Source organism: Dipodomys spectabilis, unplaced genomic scaffold (assembly GCF_019054845.1).
Source record: "Dipodomys spectabilis isolate Male_0828 unplaced genomic scaffold, ASM1905484v1 ptg000052l, whole genome shotgun sequence".
NCBI classification, from domain to species: Eukaryota; Metazoa; Chordata; class Mammalia; order Rodentia; family Heteromyidae; genus Dipodomys; species Dipodomys spectabilis.
Genome location: NW_024870729.1, coordinates 3355166 through 3374860, shown reverse-complemented (window position 1 = coordinate 3374860; position 19695 = coordinate 3355166). Strand labels below are relative to the sequence as shown.

The 19695-nt window shown below is 43.9% G+C and overlaps 1 protein-coding gene across 1 annotated transcript in view; it reads right to left on the bottom strand.

Annotated features, from left to right (window-relative positions):
* Nucleotides 1–16308, bottom strand: part of Gpat4 (glycerol-3-phosphate acyltransferase 4) — a 42541-nt gene extending 26233 nt beyond the window's left edge. The window contains exon 1 of the mRNA XM_042679433.1: nucleotides 16195–16308. The gene's annotated coding sequence lies outside the window, so the exon portion shown is untranslated. The remainder of the gene's footprint in view (nucleotides 1–16194) is intronic.
* Nucleotides 16309–19695: the final 3387 nt, after the last annotated feature.

Genomic DNA, 19695 nt, shown 5'->3' with positions numbered 1-19695 from the left:
TGGGGAGGGGAAGATTGGGTAGGGGAGGGGGGAGGAGGATGGGAAGGGATGGGAAGGGGAAACAAAGGAGGAGGCTACAATGCTTGATAAGAAATGTACTCATTATCTTGCCCATGTAATTGTAACCCCTCTGTACAGTATATTCACAATAAAAAAATAATTTAATGTAGGGCTGGGAAGGTGGCTCAGTGGTAGAGTGCTTGCCTTGCATGCATGAGGCCCTGAGTTTGATTCCTCAGCACCACATAAGCAGAAAAAGCCAGAAGTTGCACTGTGGCTCAAGTGGTAGAGAGCTAACCTTGAGCTGAAGAACTGAGGGACAGTGCCCAGGCCCAGAGTTCAGGCCCCCAAAAAAGTCTTTTTTAATGTACATAATGTTAGATCCAGCAATTCAATTTTTAGAAATTTATCCTTCTTAGGATTAACAAGTAACTTTCAACCAGGAGTGAGTTTGGATCCCCTGGGGAACACTTAGCAATGTCTACAGATATTTCTGGGTACTATATAACCTGGACTCAAAGTGCTACTGGCATCCAGTCACAGAATGATTATACTGAACATTCTGTAATGCACAGGACAACAAAACCACACCTTGTCCCCTACACCCGGCAAATAAATACTGAGGTTTAATCCCCAGGTTTCCACAGGACTAAGACCAAGAAACATGGTTTTGTTTGGTGGCACTGGGCTTGAACTCAGAGGCTCAGCCTTACTAGACATGTACTCTTATATTGAACCATGCTTTCAGTTACATTATTAACTGAGAGATTTTGTTTTGTTTTTATTTTTGAGACAGTTTTACTATGTAGCCCAGGTTGGCCTGGAACTTTTTTTTTTTCTTTTGCTGGTACTAGGGCTTGAACTCAGGGCCAGGGAGAGGTCCTTAGTTTCTTCTGCTCAAGACTACCATTTGAGCCACAGTATCACTTTTGTCCTTTTCTGAGTAGTTTTATTGGAGATGAGAGGATCACAGACTTTCCTGCTCAGGCTGGCTTTGAACTGTGATCCTAAGATCCCAGTCTCTTGAGTAGCTAGGATTACAGGTGTGAACCATGATACCCAGTTTGGGCTGGAACATTTGATCATCCTGCCACAAACCTCCATCCCCTGCTGGGAGACTGTTTCAATCAGTGTCTCTTTTACTGCTGAACCCAGGGGCATAGCTAAGATAAGCAGTGGGTCAATGAGATCTATCCCCAGCCCAAGCTATCTCTCTTAAAAATGTAAAAAGGAGAAAGAGAAAGAGAAGAGGAAAGGGATGATTGTTCTACTGCATCTCCTATGAAGGACATTAATGTTTCTTTAGATATTGCTAACAAAAAATACACTGGTGGGATTATAAGACAACTCAGTTACCTTGGGAATATAGTAAAGCAGTTACCATATGACCTAGCAATTTATATGCCCCAAAGAAATAAAGCTACACACAAAAATACTTAAAGCAGCATTATTCAGACTAGCCCAAAGACAAAAACCAAAATGTCCAACCTAAAAACAATAACATAATTTGGGCATGAAACAGAATACGTGAGACCTATTTACACATGGATGAGTCTTTTAAACATCAGACTAAGCAAGCCAAATTTAGTGACTCCATCTATACAAATCTAGAGACAGAAAGTAGATTAGCAGTCACTCAAGGCTGGGGATCCTAGGAGCGGCTTCTTCTAAAGGTGATGAGATCATCTAAAACTGGCTGAGGGCGAAGGCTCTTGTCTGCAATTTTAACTACTCAAGAAGCTGAAATAAGAAGATTGCAGTTCAAGCTGAGCGCTGGTGGCTCACGCCTGCAATCCTAACTATTCAGGAGGCTGAGATCTGAGGATGGAGGTTCAAAGCCAACCCGGGCAGGAAAGTCTGTGAGACTCTTATCTCCAATAAACTACTGGAAAACAGGAAGTGGTGCTGTGGCTCAGGTGGTAGAGCGCGCTGGCCTTGAGCTGAAGAGCGCAGGGACAGCGCTAAGGCCCAGAGTTCAAGCCCTACAACCGACCCCTCCCCCGCAAAAAAAGAAGAAGATTGCAGTTCAAACCCAGACTTAGCAGGAAAAGTCTGTGAGACTCTTAGTTCTAATGAACTACAAAAAAAAAAAAAAAAAAAAGAAAGAAAGCTGGAAGTGGAGCTATAGCTCAAATGGTAAAGCGCTAGCCTTGAGCAAAAAAAAAGCTCAAGGACAATGCCTAGCCCTTGAATTTAACCCCCCACACAAAACAAACTGGTTGTGGTGGTACTTGCACATATCCAAACTGTGTACTTTAGGTGGGTAAGGTATATACTATGTGAAGTGAATCTCAATAAAGCTTTTTTCAAAAAAGAAACTTTGAGTTGTTTATAAAAACAGTCAAGAGCTGGGCTGGGAAGGTGGCTCAGTGGTAGAGCGCTTGTCTTGCATGCCTGAGGCCCTGGGTTCGATTCCTCAGCACCACATAAGCAAAAAGAAAAAAAGCCGGAAGTGGCACTGTGGCTCAAGTGGTAGAGCGCTAGCCTTGAGCTGAAGAGCTGAGGGACGGCGCCCAGGCCCAGAGTTCAGGCCCCATGACCGGACCGTCCCCCCTTCCCCCCCCCCCAAAAAAACAGTCATGAGCTAGGAGTTTTGCTCAGTAGTTGAGTAGCTGCCTAACATGGAACTGATCACCAGCTTTGGAAAAGGAGTAATAGTAAGAAGCTGTTTAGAATATTTACCCATATCAATATTCTGCAGAGTGGCAGATACATTATAGAGATTAGAACAGATGTGTCTTTTAAATTCCTTCCCCAAAAAACATCTTTGTCTATGTGTGTTTACGTAAGAGTTGTAGAGCCCTAAGAAGGCTGGGGCAGGAGCATATGAACTTCGAAGTCAGATCATGAGTTGTGCTCCACAAGTTCCAGGCCTGGAACCTAACTCCAAACAAACAAACAAAAAACACTGTGTAATGTCAAGGAAACAGGGAATCAGACAAGCTACATGCAAAACCAGTCTCTATTACTTTCTAACTAGATGCATCAGCTTTCTCATAAATGAAATGGGAGCAGTATCCCATGGATTCTAATGAAGACTGAACATGATAATGCAGACAAGCAATCCCAGTAGTATTTAGAAAAAATGTTCAATAAACTGAAGGCATAATCATTAATCATCATTACAAAGCTGCAGGCAGTAAGAAGATGATGACAAGCCTCAAGGTTATTAGTTGATCACTGAAACTTGCATGCCATACACAAAAGAAATGTGTGCTGGACTGATTTAATGCCAAGTGTATCAGGAACAAAGAAGGATAAGAAACTGCTTGAGGGATGCTGCTCTGTAGAAAAAGCGTACAGTTTCACAAAGGGACAGAGTAGCACTTGGCTACTAGGATAAAGTGAACCTGAAGTTCCAGAATATACACACAGATAACATCAATCCTGCAAAAAACAAAGCACTCAAGAAGAGCCTGGATACAACAGGCCAAAGATGCCACAATTCACTAGATAACAGAATTTGGTCAGTCTGATGCAACTTAAATTAGTCCCGGATAAATTAACACAGTACAATATGTTCACGCCAAACAATTTTAACAGTATCTGGAAGCTGGATTGGTAACAAAGACACAAAACATTCTGGTATTTAACACCATCAATGTAAGAAAGGCAATTTGTACCAGGCATGGTGGTGCATATCTGTAATCCACAGGATTACAGGACGCAAGCAGATCCTCAAGTTTGAGACCATCCTAGTGAGTTTCTATCTCAAAGAAACAGAAGCAGGGGTTACAACTGAGTTACAACTCATTAGAACACTCGCCTATTCCCATAAAAAAAGATTCCAAGCCCATCCCCACGTTAAGAAAAACTAAAATAGAAAATTGGGTTTGGGGGGCTCTAAGACACAAAGTATTTATTTCATTACCAATCTCAATACTGCTCTGAGAGTTCCATTTGGAAATAAGTGCTTTTATATTTGAGTATTATACATGCAATTAGAAGGAATGTACTGGTTTTTTTCTTTTATTATTATTATTGTGAAAATACCAGAGGAGTTACACTTACATGGGCAAGATAATGAGTACATTTCTTTTTTTTTTGGGGGGGTCCGATCGTGGGGCCTGAACTCTGGGCCTGGGTGCTGTCCCTCAGCAATTCAGCTCAAGGCTAGCGCTCTACCACTTGAGCCACAGCGCCACTTCTGGCTTTTTTCTTTTTGTTTATGTAGTGCTAAGGAATTGAACCCAGGGCCTCATGAATGCAAGGCAAGCACTCTACCACTGAGCCACCTTCCCAGCCCCAATGAGTACATTTCTTATCAAGCATTGTTGCCTCCCCCTTTGTTTCCCCTTCCTATCCCTTCCCATCACACTCCCCCCCCCCCCACCCCCCCCACCCCCGCTTTTTCTTAAAAAAGAAAAAAGCTCAACTTCCTGTCTGGTTTATTTTCTCAGTGTAATTTTGAGAATCATTCAAGCTGCTGCATCTATTAGTATTTCATTCCTTTTTGTTGCTGAGTAGTATTTCCTTAGACAAACAGCAAACTGTTTATGTACTCACTTATTAATGAGTAGTTAAGTTGTTCCAGTTTGGGACTATTACAAAGAAAGCTACTATCCACAACTGTTTATGGATACATCCTTTCATTTAGATAAGCAGCACTGAAGAGAGGAGTAACTAATTCTAAGGCAGGTACAAGTCCAAATTTTGATGAACCAAAGTTTGTGTGTGCTGATCCTGGGGCTTGGACTCAGGGCCTATGTGCTGTCCCTGAGCTTTTTGCTCAAGGCTAGCACTCTACCCCTTGAGCCACAGCCTCACTTCCAGCTTTCTTGGTGATTAATTGGAGATAAGGGTCTCCTGGACTTTCCTGCCTCATCTGCCTTTGAGCCACGATCCTCAGATTTCAGACTCCTGAGTAGCTAGGATTATAGGTGTGAGCTACCAGCATCTAGCCTGAATAACTCTCTTTTAAATAAGGAGAGATGGGGGAGAGATGAGGGGCAATAAATAAGTTTAAAAGCTGAGCCTTGTCCAAGCTCTACCATTTGTTCTCCTTTTCGCTCTATTTATTTTTGGAATATGGTCTTGCATTCATACCCTTTCTGAGTAGCTGGGATGACAGACACGTGCCATTCTCCCTATCTTTTCATTGGGTAAGATAGGATCTTAGGGGCTGGCCTTGAACTGTGATCCTCATAATCTCTACCTCTCAAGTACCTAGGATTATGGGCATGAGTCACCTTTCGTCCTGTTGTTTATACCATTTTGTTCTTTGGTCCGGTCGTGGGGCCTCAACTCTGGGCCTGGGTGCTGTCCTTCAGCTCTTCAGCTCAAGGCTAGGGCTCTACCCTTGAGCCACAGTGCCACTTCCGGTTTTTTTTTTCTTTTTTGCTTATGTGATGCTGAGGAATCGAACCCAGGGCCTCATGCATGCAAGGCAAGCACTCTACCACTGAGCCACCTTCCCAGCCCTACCATTTTGTATTCCAGTAGTACATGAAGTTCCATTTTCTCTAATCCTCTTCAACATCTGATAAGACTGTAGATGTGAAATAGTATCTAATAATTCTGACTTGCATTTCCCTAATGAGAAAGATACCAAGCATCTTTTCATGCTTGTCATCTACACGCCTTCTTTAGTAAAGTGTCCAAATCTTTTTTTGCTTGTTATTTATTTGTCTATTTATTATGCTATTTATATTTTGAATCTGTTACTGACCAGTGCAGCCTCTGTACCACAATTTGAACTCAGAGCCTTGAGTTTGCTCAACTTGCTTGCCTGGCAGTTTTACTATTACTTGTGCCTCACTTGTTGGGGATGGAGTCTCTTCGATTTTTCTGCCTGGGCTGGCCCAGATCTTTGATTCTCTAATTCTTGCCACTTGAATAGTTAGGATTATAGCTGTGACCCACTGACACCATGCTGTTCCTTTTTTTTTAAGTTTTTACCCTTTGGTTCAGGTCTTATTTAAAACAGTAAAGAATTACTAATGAACTATGCACTTTAAAATGATCAAAAGAGCTGAAAGAAACAATAAAACCATCATTCCATAGAGACAGATCAATGAATGTTTCATCACAAAGGCACAAAGTGTATGGCATCAGGGCTGGGAATGTGGCTCAGTGGTAGAATGCTTGCCTAGCATGCATGAAGCCCCAGGTTCAATTCCTCAGAACCACAAATACAGAAAAAAAAAGCCTGAAGTGACACTGTGGCTCAAGTGGTAGAGCACTAGCCTTGAGCCAAAGAAGCTCAGAGACAGTGCCCAGGCCCTGAGTTCAAACACCATGGCAGGCAAAAAAAAAAAAAAAAAGTATGACATCAGATTTTTTGGTCTCTATAAACTCAAAATAATCCTAGTTGTGCAAAGAAAATCACTAAAATACCAGAGTAAACAAACAAAACAATGACCACAACTACAAAGCCTAACCTCAGAACTGAAGTTACTAAGCAAAGTAAAACACTTCTTCATCTCTATGTTCTGCTGACTCTAAGCCATGTAGCCCAACAGAGCAGCCCCCAACACCTTGACACTGGGACATTGGAAACATACTAACATATAAAATATATTGTGGCATTCAATGACAGTTTGAAAAACTTCATGTAAATCATCTCATTGATCATTTTTATCATAAAGTAGGCATGATGATGCTCACCTGTAATTCCAGCTCCTGGGAGGCAGAAAATCATGAGTTGGAAGCCACCAGCCTAGGCAAACTTAACCACAAAACCTTGTTTCAAAAGCAGTACAGCTAGTCCCTGCTGGCTCACACCTGTAATCCTAGCTACTAAGGAGCCTGAGATCTGAGGATCATGTTTGAGCCAGCTCAGGCAGGAAAGTCTCCTGCCTGAGACTTTAAACACACACACAAATTAAACACACACACACACACACATGCACGCACGCACGCATGCCAGCCAGAAGTGGAGTATGGCTCAAGTGGTAGAGCACTAACCTTGAACAAAAAAAAAGATCAGAAACAGCACCCAGGCCCTGAGTTCAAGCTCCAGAACCAGCACCAAAAGCCAAACAAAAACAATACAAACAAGTCAGTTACCAATGGCTCTTGCCTATAATCCTAGCTACTCAGAAAACTCAGATCATCTTGGTTCAGGGATAGACCAGGCAGCAAAGTCCTTAGACTTTATCTCCAATTAACCACCAAAAAGCTGGAAGTGGAGCTTTGGTCAAGTGGTAGAGTACTTAAACAAAAAAGATCTTAGGGCACCCAGGCCCTAAGTTCAAGCCCCAGTATAAAACAAAAAACAAAGCCAAAAGAAAACTTACAATACAAACAAAAGGGCAGGAGACAGGAATATAGGGCTCCAGTGGTAGAGCACTTACTTAGCATGCACTAGGTCTAGGTTTAATTACCAGTACTGAGTGAAAAAAAAGATTACATATTGAAGTGATAAATTCAGTTAAAATAAATTAACAAAATCATTCTCACCCATTTCTTTTACCTAAAAAAAAATTTTTTTTTTTGGGGTCTGGTCGTGAGGCCTGAACTCTAGGCCTGGGCGTTGTCCCTCAGCTCTTCAGCTCAAGGCTAGCGCTCTACCACTGAGCCACAGTGCCACTTCCGGCTTTTTGCTTATGTGGTGCTGAGGAATCGAACCCAGGGCCTCTGGCTTGCAATGCAAGCACTCTACCACTGAGCCACCTTCCCAGCCCATTTCCTAAAAAAATTTTTTAGATCAGGTATGGTGATACACAACAATTCTAGCACTTAGTACGATGAAGTAGGAAGATCTTGAGTTCTAGCCCAGCTTGGCCAACACAAGGAGACTCTGTCTTAAGAATATGAAAAATAAGGCAGGCTGCCTTCATTCACTTCCACAGCCTTTGTGTTATGTGTTTGGTTCCCTGACCTGTGGCCACCTCGTGTCAAACCCCTGGCAAAATGAGAACGTTAGCCCAGTGCCTGTGGCTCATGTCTGTAATCCTAGCTAACCAGGAGGCGGAAATCTGAGAATCACAGGTGAAAGCCAGCCTGAGTAGGAAAGTCCATGAGACTCTTATCTCCAATAAACCACCAAAAATTGGGAAGTGGTGCTGTAGCTCAAGTGGTAGAGTGCTTGCCTTGAGCTGAAGAGCTCAGGGACAGCACCCAGTCCCAGAGTTCAATCCCCAAGACTGACAAAAGAGAGAGGGGGGAGAGGGGGAAGAGAGAGAGAGAATGTTAAAAAGAAAAACAGGGGACTGGGAAGGTGGCTCAGTGGTAGAGTGCTTGCCTTGCATGCATGAGGCCCTGGGTTCAATTCCTCAGCACCACATAAGCAGAAAAAGCTGGAAGTGGGGCTGAGGCTCAAGTAGTAGAGCGCTAGTCTACAGCTGAAGAGCTGAGGGACAGCACCTAGGCCCAGAGTTCAGGTCTATGACTGACCAAAAAAAAAAAAAAAAAAAACAAACAAAAACAAAAAACAAACCAAAAAGAGCAGCCAGGGACCAGTGGCCCATTGAGGGCCACTGAGGATAGAGGTTCAAAGCCAGACAGGACACAAAAGTCTATAAGACTCTTTCTCCATGTAACCAGTAAAAAGCTGGGCTGGAGGATGTGGCTCCGAGCACTAGCTGTAAGCAAGAAAGTTGAGCATGAAGACCAGAGGTCAAGCCCCCAGTACTGAAGAGAAAAAAAAAAAAAAAAAGTTGGAGGTATGGCTCAGTTGGTAGAGCGCTAGCCAATGAGCAAAAGTGTCAGGTACCAAATTTAAGTCCTGGTCTAGGACAAAAACAAAACAAAACAACAACACAAACAGCCAGGTACTGGTGGCTATGCCTGTAATCCTAGCTATTCAGGAAGCTGAGATCTGAGGATTGCAGTTCAAAGCCATTCCAGACAGGAAAGTCCGCAAGACTCCTATCTCTAATAAAGTACCAAAACTACTAGGAGTAGAGATGTGGCTCAAATATGAGAGTGCTAGCCTTGAAGAAAAGACACTCAAGGATAACACCCAGGTTCTGAGTTCAAGCCCCCGGACTGGGGGAGTGGGGAAGGAAAGGAAAAGAAAGAAAAAAAAAACCCACCCAATACTCACACCATTCTGTTCTAGAGCATATGACTGCATTAACATGGAAGCCTAACTATTTTCTAACATATTGTTGAAGGATGGAATATATTAGTTTAAAAAAATAAAGATAAGGAATGTACAGCACTTGTCTAGCATACACAAGGCCCTGAGTTCCATCTCCAGCACTGAAAAACAAAAGTCCCCAAACCACAAATTTAAGTTTGGTTGGGCTCAGTGGTTCACAACTATATCAGCTATTCAAGAGGTAGAGATTGAGGGGATAGAGGGTCAAGGGAAGCCCAGGAAAAAATTATTTCAATCCCATCTCAATGAACAAGGATGTGTGATAGCACATAAATATAATCCTAGCTACACAAGAGGTACAGGAGGCAAGAGGACTGACTGCAAGCTGAGGTTAGCTCTGGGCAAAAATGTAAATCTTATTTGAAAAACCAAGTACCAAAGGGCATGGTTCAAGTGGTATAGCACCTGGCTAGCAATCATGATTTCAAATCCTAGTACGGCCACAAAAAGTATATGGATATATTATATATGTATACATATATAATATATACACATATAAAATCACATATATGTATACAAAAATGTATAGATACATAAAATTTAAGTATTTTAGTTGATAAAAATTGTATATGTGAGGTTCAATGTGGTACTCTGGCACTGAAGTGATGAAATCAATCTAATTAGTGTATCACTTCTTTTTTCTTTGTAAAACATCAACTAGAAAATTTGAAACTACACATATATTTCTAGTATTTAATAGTAATTTTTTTAAATCGGTCGTGGGGCTTGAACTCTGGGCCTGGGTGCTGTCCCTCAGCTCTTCAGCTCAAGGCTAGCACTACCACTTGAGCCACAGTGCCACTTCTAGTTTTCTGGTGGTTTATTGGAGATAAGAGTCTCACGGACTTTCATGCCCAGGCTGGCTTTGAACCACAATCCTCAGATCTCAGCCTCCTGAGTAGCTAGGATTACAGGCGTGAGCCACTGGTGCCCGGCTTGTTTGTGGTAGTTTTACCATAGGCTTGTTGTATGCATGTCAGCCCCTTCTTTATGGCCTCCCAATTCCACTTTGCTAAGATCTAACCCAAGTGACTCCATTTTGGTACTGACAGCTTATACTAGTTAAGCAAAATTGTTACTATCTACATGACCATGAATAAGTAATGTGGCTTTCCTGGATTTAGCTTTCCTTGTTAGGTTGTTGGGTTGTTTTTGTAATTTCCTTAAAGTTGTTATAAAAAGGAATTTCATTCAACACTATGTCACTTGGTAAGTACAATGTATCTTGGTCAATGGTTTTTGATTCAAAATCTCAGTCAGACATTTGCAGCACACACCTGTAATCCTAGCACTCAGGAAACTGAGGCAGGAGGATCTTGAGTTTAAGGCCAGCATGGGCTATGTGGTAAAACCTTGACTCTAGCCAGGTGCCCATGGTTCATGCCTATAATCCTAGCTACTTAGGAGGCAGAGACCTGAGGGATGCAGTTCAAAGCCAGTCAGAACAGGAAAGTCCATTAGACTCTTTATCTCCACCAAAAAGCCAGAAGCGAAGCTGTGGCTCAAGTGGTTGAGCACTACCCTTGGGTAAAAAAAGCTTGTGGACAGCACCCAGGTCCTAAGTTTAAGCCCCAGGACTGACAACCCTTCCCACCCGCCTCCCTGCAAAAAAAGCAAAAGCCAAACCAAAAAAAAAAAAAAAAAAACACAAAACTCTCTAAAAAAAAAAAATGAATGAATGAAAAATTAGAAGGGAGAAAGGTGCTTTTAAGAACAGCTGGAATCCCTAAAGACCTTAACATTAAACCTGAATCTCTGAAACTACTGCAGGACAGAGTAGAAGAGACACTTGAACTAATAGGCACAGGAAGGAACTTCCTGAACAGAGTCCCAGGGTCACAAGTTGGAGAGAGACTCGACAAATGGGACTACCTTAAAATAAAAAGCTTCTGCACAGCTAAATCTATCGCAACTAAGCTAGAAAGACAACCAACTAATTGGGAAAAAATATTTACCAGCAATATATCAGACAAGGGGTTAACATCCTGTATATACAGGGAACTCAAGAAACTAATCCCTCCCAAACCTAACAAACCAATTACTAAATGGGCAAGGGAACTAAAGAGAGACTTCTCAAATGAAGAAATAAAAATGGCAAAGAAACACATGAGGAAATGTTCATCATCCCTGGTGGTGAAGGAAATGCAAATAAAGACAACCCTGAGATACCACCTTAACCCAGTCAGAATGCCCCACATCCACAAATCAGCCAACGACAAATGCTGGAGGGGATGTGGAGAAAGAGGAACCCTATTACACTGCTGGTGGGAATGTACACTTATACAACCACTTTGGAAAGCAGTCTGGAGGGTCCTTAGAAAGCTAAAGATTGACCTCCCTTACGACCCAGTCATACCACTTCTAGGCATCTACCCTGAACAACAGGAACCAATATACAAGGACACGTGCACCTCCATGTTTATTGCAGCACTGTTCGCAATAGCTAGAATATGGAAACAACCCAGATGCCCCACCACAGATGAATGGATCCAAAAATTGTGGTATCTATACACAATGGAATATTATGCAGCCATTAGAAATGACAAAATAATGGCATTTGCAGGGAAATGGATGGAGCTAGAAGGAATCATGTTGAGCGAGGTTAGCCAAGAACGAAGAGACAAACGGTACATGGTCTCCCTGATAAGTGGATGCTAAATCCAAAATGTTAGGTGATATGACAAAACTAACAGGACTTAAGAAACAAAGAACTCCCACTCATCTGGTTGAACCACTACTAAATATCCCCATGCTGCTGATCACATATATGGTATATAACATGTGAACACCGTTATGTATTACAGACTGTGATAGACAATTTGCTCCAGGAAAGTTAGAATGAACTTGTGATTTTAAATGAGCATCATTATTCCACAATACTGTGCATTTCTGGAAATTATGTAATCACTTAATCACAATAAAAAAAAAAAAAGAACCTCGGGGAAGGGAGGGAGGGAGGGGATGGTAGGGGGAAAACAATGGAGGGGGTAACAATGTTCAAGAGGAAGTGTACTCATTACCTCACTCATGTAACTGTAACCCTCTGTATAGTATCTTTACAATAAAAAAAAAAATACTTTAAAAAAAAAAAGAACAGCTGGAATCCCTTATTTGCAATATCTAGTATATGTCTGAGTCAAGCAGAAAAGGTCAGATAAGGTGATGTTATGGAAATGAACCCTAAGATATGTATTCAAATGTTTTTTTTTCTTTCATGCGATTGTTTCTAAACGTTTATAAGATTATTTCTTTGTTGCTTTGTATGTCCTTCTCCCACAGAATAGCCCCTGCTTTCACTGTATTTCATGTCAGTATAATTTGGGGAGGGGAAGGGGAAAAACAAATTGTTTAAATAGGGATACAGGTGGACCCGTTGCTACAATGAGATGTACAAGTCGTTATGTCGAAAACGAACTTTACAACTTTGGTGGGGAGGGGGGGCGGGAAGGGGTGGGGGGTGGGGGGGGAGGATGGGAAGGGATGGGAAGGGGAAACAAAGGAGGAGGCTACAATGCTTGATAAGAAATGTACTCATTATCTTGCCCATGTAATTGTAACCCCTCTGTACAGTATTTTCACAATAAAAAAAAATAAAAATAAATTTAAAAAAAGAACAGCTGGAAGCCGGGCGCTGGTGGCTCATACCTGTAATCCTAGCTACTCAGGAGGCTGAGATTTAAGAAGTGTGGTTCAAAACCAGCCCAGCCAGAAAAAGCCTCTTATCTCCAATAAACCATCAGAAAACCAGAAGTGGCGCTGTGGCTCAAGTGGTAGAGAGCTAGCTTTGAACTGACAAGCTCAGGGACAGCACCCAGGCCCAGAGTTCAAGCCCCATGACTGACCAAAAAAAAAAAAAGAAGAAGAAGAACAGTTGGAAAGCTGGAGACTTGGCTCAAGTAACAACGTACTTACCCAATAGTGGGAAGCCCTAAATTCAAATTCTAGTACCATCAAAAATAAAAATGTTAGCTGGGTGCTGCTGGTTCATGTTTGTAATCCTAGCTACTTAGGAGGCTGAGATCTGAGGATCATGGTTCAAAGACAGGAAAGTCTGTGAGACTCTTATCTCCAATTAACCACCAGAAAAAATAGAAATGGAGTTGGGGCTCAAAAAGTGGTAAGAGCATTAGCCTTGAGCAAAAGACCTCAGTGCCAGTGCCTAGGCCCTGAGTTCAAGTCCCACACCAATAATAAAAACTAAAATAAATAAAAAATTTTAAAGTTAGTTTAGTTTAGTTCACCAATGTCTTCATTTTGGGCCAGCACAACAGCTCAATCCTGTCGTCCTAATTATTCAGAGAGGACATAGGCAAGATCAAGGTTTGAAGCCAGCCATAGAAGAAATTAGTAAGAAATTAATAGACACAGTGGTACAGTTGGTGCTCCCAGCTATGTGTGAGGTGTGAATGAGATGATCAAGATTCAGGCTGGCCTAGAGGGAAACAGGCAGGAGCTGACCTCAAAAATAACTAAAGCTAAAAGGGCTGGGGATATGGCTTTAGTGGTAGAATTGTCTGCCTAGCAAGCACAAGGCCCTGATTTCAACCCTAGCACCACAAGAGGAAAAAAAAAGGGGGGAGGGGGAGACTCCATGCACTTAGAACATTCCTACAAGCTCTCCAATTCCATTCTCATGCTTTGTAAAGCATTACTCATACTACTGAGGCACTATTATGTAACTTAATGACACATGGAATGGAGCATTTTCCATCAAGTCCTTCCCATGAGCATAATGACAGAGTTAAGAGATAAAAGGTCTGCCAGAACCAAGTTTTAGTTATCTGAGATCCTGCAGTCCACACTTCACCAGTCTTCTTCATTTCCAGAAAGCAAGAGATTTTCTTGAGTGGGAAGTACTAAACAGGTTAGGCTAGAATGCTGACATCTAGTCCCACACCAAAACACTATCTGCATCTCTACAGCTAATGAGAGTATTAATGGTATGTCCACAAACTTTGTTTGCACTGGTTATAAATTTGCAAAAGCATCCATCCTGAAAGTAAATTTACCTTAACATATGCAAACTCAAATACACACACACACACACACACACACACACACACACGAACTTTTGCTTGTTCACAGAACTCCTTGGAGAAGAGTCACCTCATATGAAGGGGAGCAAAATGGAGGCACAAATGAAAACAAGTCCCACAATATTTTGGCCAATGAAGAACCATCCAGAACCTCAGGATGAAATTCAGATTCAAAAATATCTTAGTATCATATAAAGTCATAATGTACTTTTATTGGAACCCAGTCTACTATTGTTAAAAAGACCAAAAAGGGACTCTAATGATCACGCTGCCAAAAATCATGTTAAAAATTCTGATCTGAGTGATTAACTTCCAGGTCATATTGTTCTCTGTCTTTTTTCGAACCTGAATTCAGGGTATAGAGAAGCTTAGTGACTTGTCCAGACCCACAGGTACCAGATACTGAAGTGACACTGAAAATCTCTCTGCCACAATGCTGGCCTTAGGTTCTTTCCTTTAGGAAGGAAATGTGTAGGGGGCCATAAAGATTTGGAATGGATAAGTATACTTTTCTAACAAATTACAAAATAGTGAAATAAATTTGGGCCAGGTGCAATGGCTCAAGCTTGTGATCAGGTGATCAGGTGATCAGGAGGACTGAAGTTAAATGCCGGCCCAGGCAGAAAAACTTTGTAAGTCTCCATCTTACTTAATGGCTGGGTGCAGCGGTACATGTTATACCAGAGACAGAGAGAAAGAACAAATGGGAAAATTTAGCCCAAGCTGGCCAAGGCATAAAGCGAGACCCTATCTCACTAGTAACCAACCCAAAATGGGCTGGCTGGCAGAGCAGCTTAAGTGGTACAGCCCCCGCCTAACACATGTGAGGAGCTGAGTTCAAAGCTAAGTACTACAGAAATAATCAACTAATCAATCAATTAATTTGGGACAAATGAGAAGTTCTAACTACCATTTTCAATAGACATAGAAAAACCCTGATCTTTAAAATAGGATACCAGATAGAGAATAAGACCAAAGAAAGATTGAGAGCTACATAAGAGTTTCTAAGAGGGTTGTGCTGGTGGTATAGCTCAGTGGCACAGTGTATGCCTGGCATGCATGAAACCCTAGATTTGATCCTCAGCACAAAAAACCAAAAATAAAAATGTCCCCTGAGACATGCCAAAGGAGGGAATTGATCGTCATGAAGAGGGGACAGGATGGTCCCATACATGAGTTGGTGAAGTTTGAGGTGAGTGTGGCTGCCTCACTATTATAACTTCTGTGTGACTCTGAAATGCTCCCAAACACGAAGCGAAAAGAAAACTAAAGAACACTTCTGGCAGGCAAGATTACAGGATTCCCGTCCATACGCTTTCTGACTTTAGTATTTCCCGTACTATTTCCCCTGGGTTGAGGACAGACTCTCCAAGACAGGACACTAAGCAGACGTCTTCTGCTTAGTTCAGCCAAAGTCAGGTTAAAAAGGAAAAAAAGCAAAAAAAAAAAAAAAAAAAAGCAGAAACCAGAAACAAACTCCGTCAATGATTTGAAGGCTCCGAGCTACCCACGCTCAGGGCAGAAGGGACGGCAGCGGCGAGCTGAAACCTAACGTCTGTGGGTCGTGAACGGATTTTCCCGAACTTTTGCGGACTGCCAAAGTTAAAGCTCCGCGTTGAGACGGAGAGCGGGGAATGGGGCGCGCGCCCCCGGTGGGGAGGCTGGGGGGGGGCGGCGGGGGCGGGAAGGCAGGAGTCCGGGGAGAGGGGAACTAGGCACCTTCACGCGGAGGAGCACGGATCGGGAGGAAGGGCGTTCCGGGGGCGGCAATCACAGATGCAGGCATCTCCGCGTGACCCGGTGCCGCGGAGCCCTCACCGCCCACGACCCGCATCCCGGGGGAGGGCGGGCTGCGTGACCGCGGATCCCGGGCGGGAGGCCGGTGCGCCGCAGGCCCACCGAGGACGAAGCGATGGAGGGGAGAGGCGAGGGCGGAGGGAGGCGCGGAGGCTGCGCCGCGGCGGCGGGGGGCGGGGGGGACCCGGAGCCCCACCCGGCCGGGATGGAGCCTCCCGTCGCGGGGCGGGGCGAGGCGTGAGGGCTACGGACAGACGCAGGGCGCCGTATCCCGGTCCCGAACCTCTCCATGGGGATCAGCCCGTCGCTACTCACCAGCCGCGAGGCTCCGGCTTCCACGTCCTCTGCGACGGTTCCTCCCGTCCGGCCCAGCCCTGCCCGCCGCGCCGGCCCAGGCGTGCGTAAGGACGTGCGCGCACCCGCCTTTGTCTACGCCGCCCGACGTGCTCCTGCGTCCCGGCCCACCCGCGCCTTGCGCGCTCTAGCGGAGGGGAGCGCGCGCCGCGGGAGCCTGGTTGGCCCGGGAGGAGTCCGGCGCTATTTCTCCCGCCCCCCACCCCAGGTTTCAGAGTGACGTCACGGCTAATACCGGCCGCCCCGCCCGCCGAGGCCAGGCAGCCCCAAAGAGCGAGACTCGAGTCATCGAGTCGCCCGAGACCCTGCGCGGGCCGAGCTCGCCCTGGGCCTGGCCCTCCGGAGAACGGCGGCGGCCGCCACCGGCCACCTGGGTCTCTTTCGTCTCGCTGATCAAACCCAGGGGCTGGGTGTAGACGTCCTTCGTCTTCCCGCCAACATCTGCCACCGTTTGAGGCGGATCACCCCCAAAGTTGCCTATCCACACGGTCCCCTCCGACTTCTAACTCCTGACCCACGCTTGTCTCCCGACCTTCTTTCTTTGTGTACCCATTCTCCATTCATTCATTCATTCATTCATTCATTCTATTTTAGTAAGACAGAGCCTTCTTCCTGTATCAGCCTAGCCTGCAACTAGTGCTCCTCTCCTGCATCCTGAAGGCTAGGATTACAGACGGGTACCACCACATCTGACTTCTTGCTATTCTTAGGAGATATCTTTATTGTCTCTAGTAATACCAAACCCTCTTATTCTGCACACGCAGTCAGAATGTAACTTCTTGAAATAAAATGTGATTAAAACTTTAGACTTCACAACCTTTACACAAAAATGATCGTTTTGGGAGCTGGGAATGTGGCTTAGTGGTAGAGTGCTTTTCTAGCATGCATAAAAGCTAGAAAAGGGTTTGATTCCTTAGTACCACATAACAACAACAACAACGAAAAGCCAAAAGTGGCACTGTGGCTCAAGTGGCAGTGTGATACCCTTGAGCACAGGGAAGCTCAGGACAGTGCCCAGGCCCTGATGTCAAGCCTCAGGACTGGGGGGGAAAAATGAACATTTTGGTCAAGTGCTGGGGGCTTAGGCCTGTATCAACCCTGTCCGGGTTGATATCAGGTCTCCTTTCCTGCCCTTGAGCCAATGAAAACTTACAAGTAGCCCACTTGTTATGGTCCATTCAGCCCCACTCATACAGAAGTGCATTTCTCAAAGTTATATGTTAATTTTATAAACATGGAAACTGAATTTGATTATGGAGCGTGGGAGTTGGACCTTTGGAAAGGATTGGGTTTAGAAAAGCTATTAGGGGAGAACCCCCAGAATCCTTGCTTTATACAAAGCAAAAGATTGGGAAAGATAAGGGAGAATGATGAAAAGGGTGGTGATGGAAACCTGCTTTGTTCTCATAATTCTATGTTGTTTCCCTCTAGGCACATTCTTTTTATGTATCCAAAGACCCTATATGAAGGACTTGCCTCTTCCCCCAGGACCATTCTTCCTGTGTATCCAAAGGTGGAATACAAAGGATTGTCCCCCACCCTGTTTTCCCAGGTGCATAAAGATACCAGGCAACCCACCAAAGATAAGTGCAGATTGCATGACTTCAGGTGGCACTGACTAAAATGCATTGTACTCATAATCTGACTTACTGAAATTCCTTTGCATGACTATTTAAAGACAACAGTAGAACCCAGCACCGGTGGCTCATGCCTGTAATCCTAGCTACTCAGAAGGCTGACATCTAAGAATCGTGGTTCAAAGCCAGCTCAGGCAGGAAAGTTTGTGAGACTTTTCTCCAATTAACCACCAGAAAACCAGAAGTAGTGCTGTGGCTCAAAGTGGTAGAGTGCTAGCCTTGAGAGAAAGAGTTCAGGGACAGTTGCCAGGCGCTGAGTTCAAGCCCCACAACTGGCAAAATGTAGTAGTAGTAGTGGTAGTAGTACTAATAAGATATAGACCCAGGCACAGAGACTCATGTCTATAATTATAATTACTTGGGAGATAGAGATTAGAAGGATCCCAGATCAAAACTAGTCATGACAAAAAGTTAACAAGACTCTATCTCAACAAAATAACAGCATGGTAATGCATGTCTGTGGTTCCAAATACTTAGTATAAATGAGAGGATCAGGTCCAAGGCCAAGCACAAATAACTAAAAAACAAACTAAAACATACACAAACACACACACACACACACACACACACACACACACACACAACAGAGGCGCTGGATGTCAGTGGCTCACACCTATAATCCTAGCTATGCAGGAGGTTAAGATCTGACCATCAAGTTTGAAGCCAGCTGAAGCAGGAAATGTCCATGAGACTCTTACCTCCAGTTAACCACAAAAATACCGAAGTGAAGCTGTGGCTTAAGTAGTGGAGCAAGGGAACTCAGGGAAGTGCCTAGGCCCTGAGTTCAAGCCCAAGAATCAGCACAAGGAAGGAAGGAAGGAAAGAAGGAAGGAAGGGATGGTAGAATGAAAGGAAGGAAGTTATAGTTTGGGAGATTCAATGATATCAACTCACATCTGGTGATGGCCTTCTTGTTGTCAGTCCTAAGGTGGCTCATAGTATCTATGTCTGTGTCTGTGGCTTTGGTGTTGGGCTCGCTGGGTTGATACTCTACCACTTGAGCTATGATCTAGTTCTTCCTTTGTTCCTTCTTCCTTCTTTCCTTTCTTCCTTTCTTCATTTAGGCATCACAGAGTTCACTGATCAGCCAGAGCTCTGTCACATTCATTTCTAGACACAAAAAGGAGAGATGAAATGACTAAGTAGTACTGAAAAGCTGAATATAGAGCACATTGAAGTCTTACTGCCCATAGCTCAAGTTTATTCATTCACGTTCATTTATTCACTATTTTGTGAAATTTCTCATCAGTTTGAATCTAGATTGTGTTTAGATTATTATGGAAGGTATATTTGTATTCTGGAATGAAGATCTGAGCAGTATTACAAACCATTTGGAGGAAGAGTGGGAGAGGAGGAGAGTGTCCCATTGGAAGAAATGTTTAAGCTGCCAGTGAGAAGTAGAACTCATTTCCCAACACACACCACTGCTGTCCTCAGGCTGGCTGTGTCACACACTGTGCTGTGAACCAGGAAGATGTTTCTTCCCCCAGGGTGGTGGCAACATCCAGCCAGCTCTTCTCCCCCATAAATACTTTCTACATGTACAGGGCCTTTGATGTTTATTAAAGAATAAATCCACAGCGATTCACTGTATCCGCAGCAGTACCAAGAGAAAAAGGCAAATACATGTAATCCCCTTTCCTGCTGGTTTCTTGGGTTTGAACTGTGGGCCACTAGTTTGGTTAGCCGGCCCACATCTCCAATACTGCTTGTGTGTGTGTGTGTCTGTGTCTGTGTGCCCTGGAGCTTGAACTCAAGACCTGGGCACAATACTGTGTGCTTTTTTTCCTCAAGGCTAGCCCTCTAGTGCTTGAGCCACAACTCC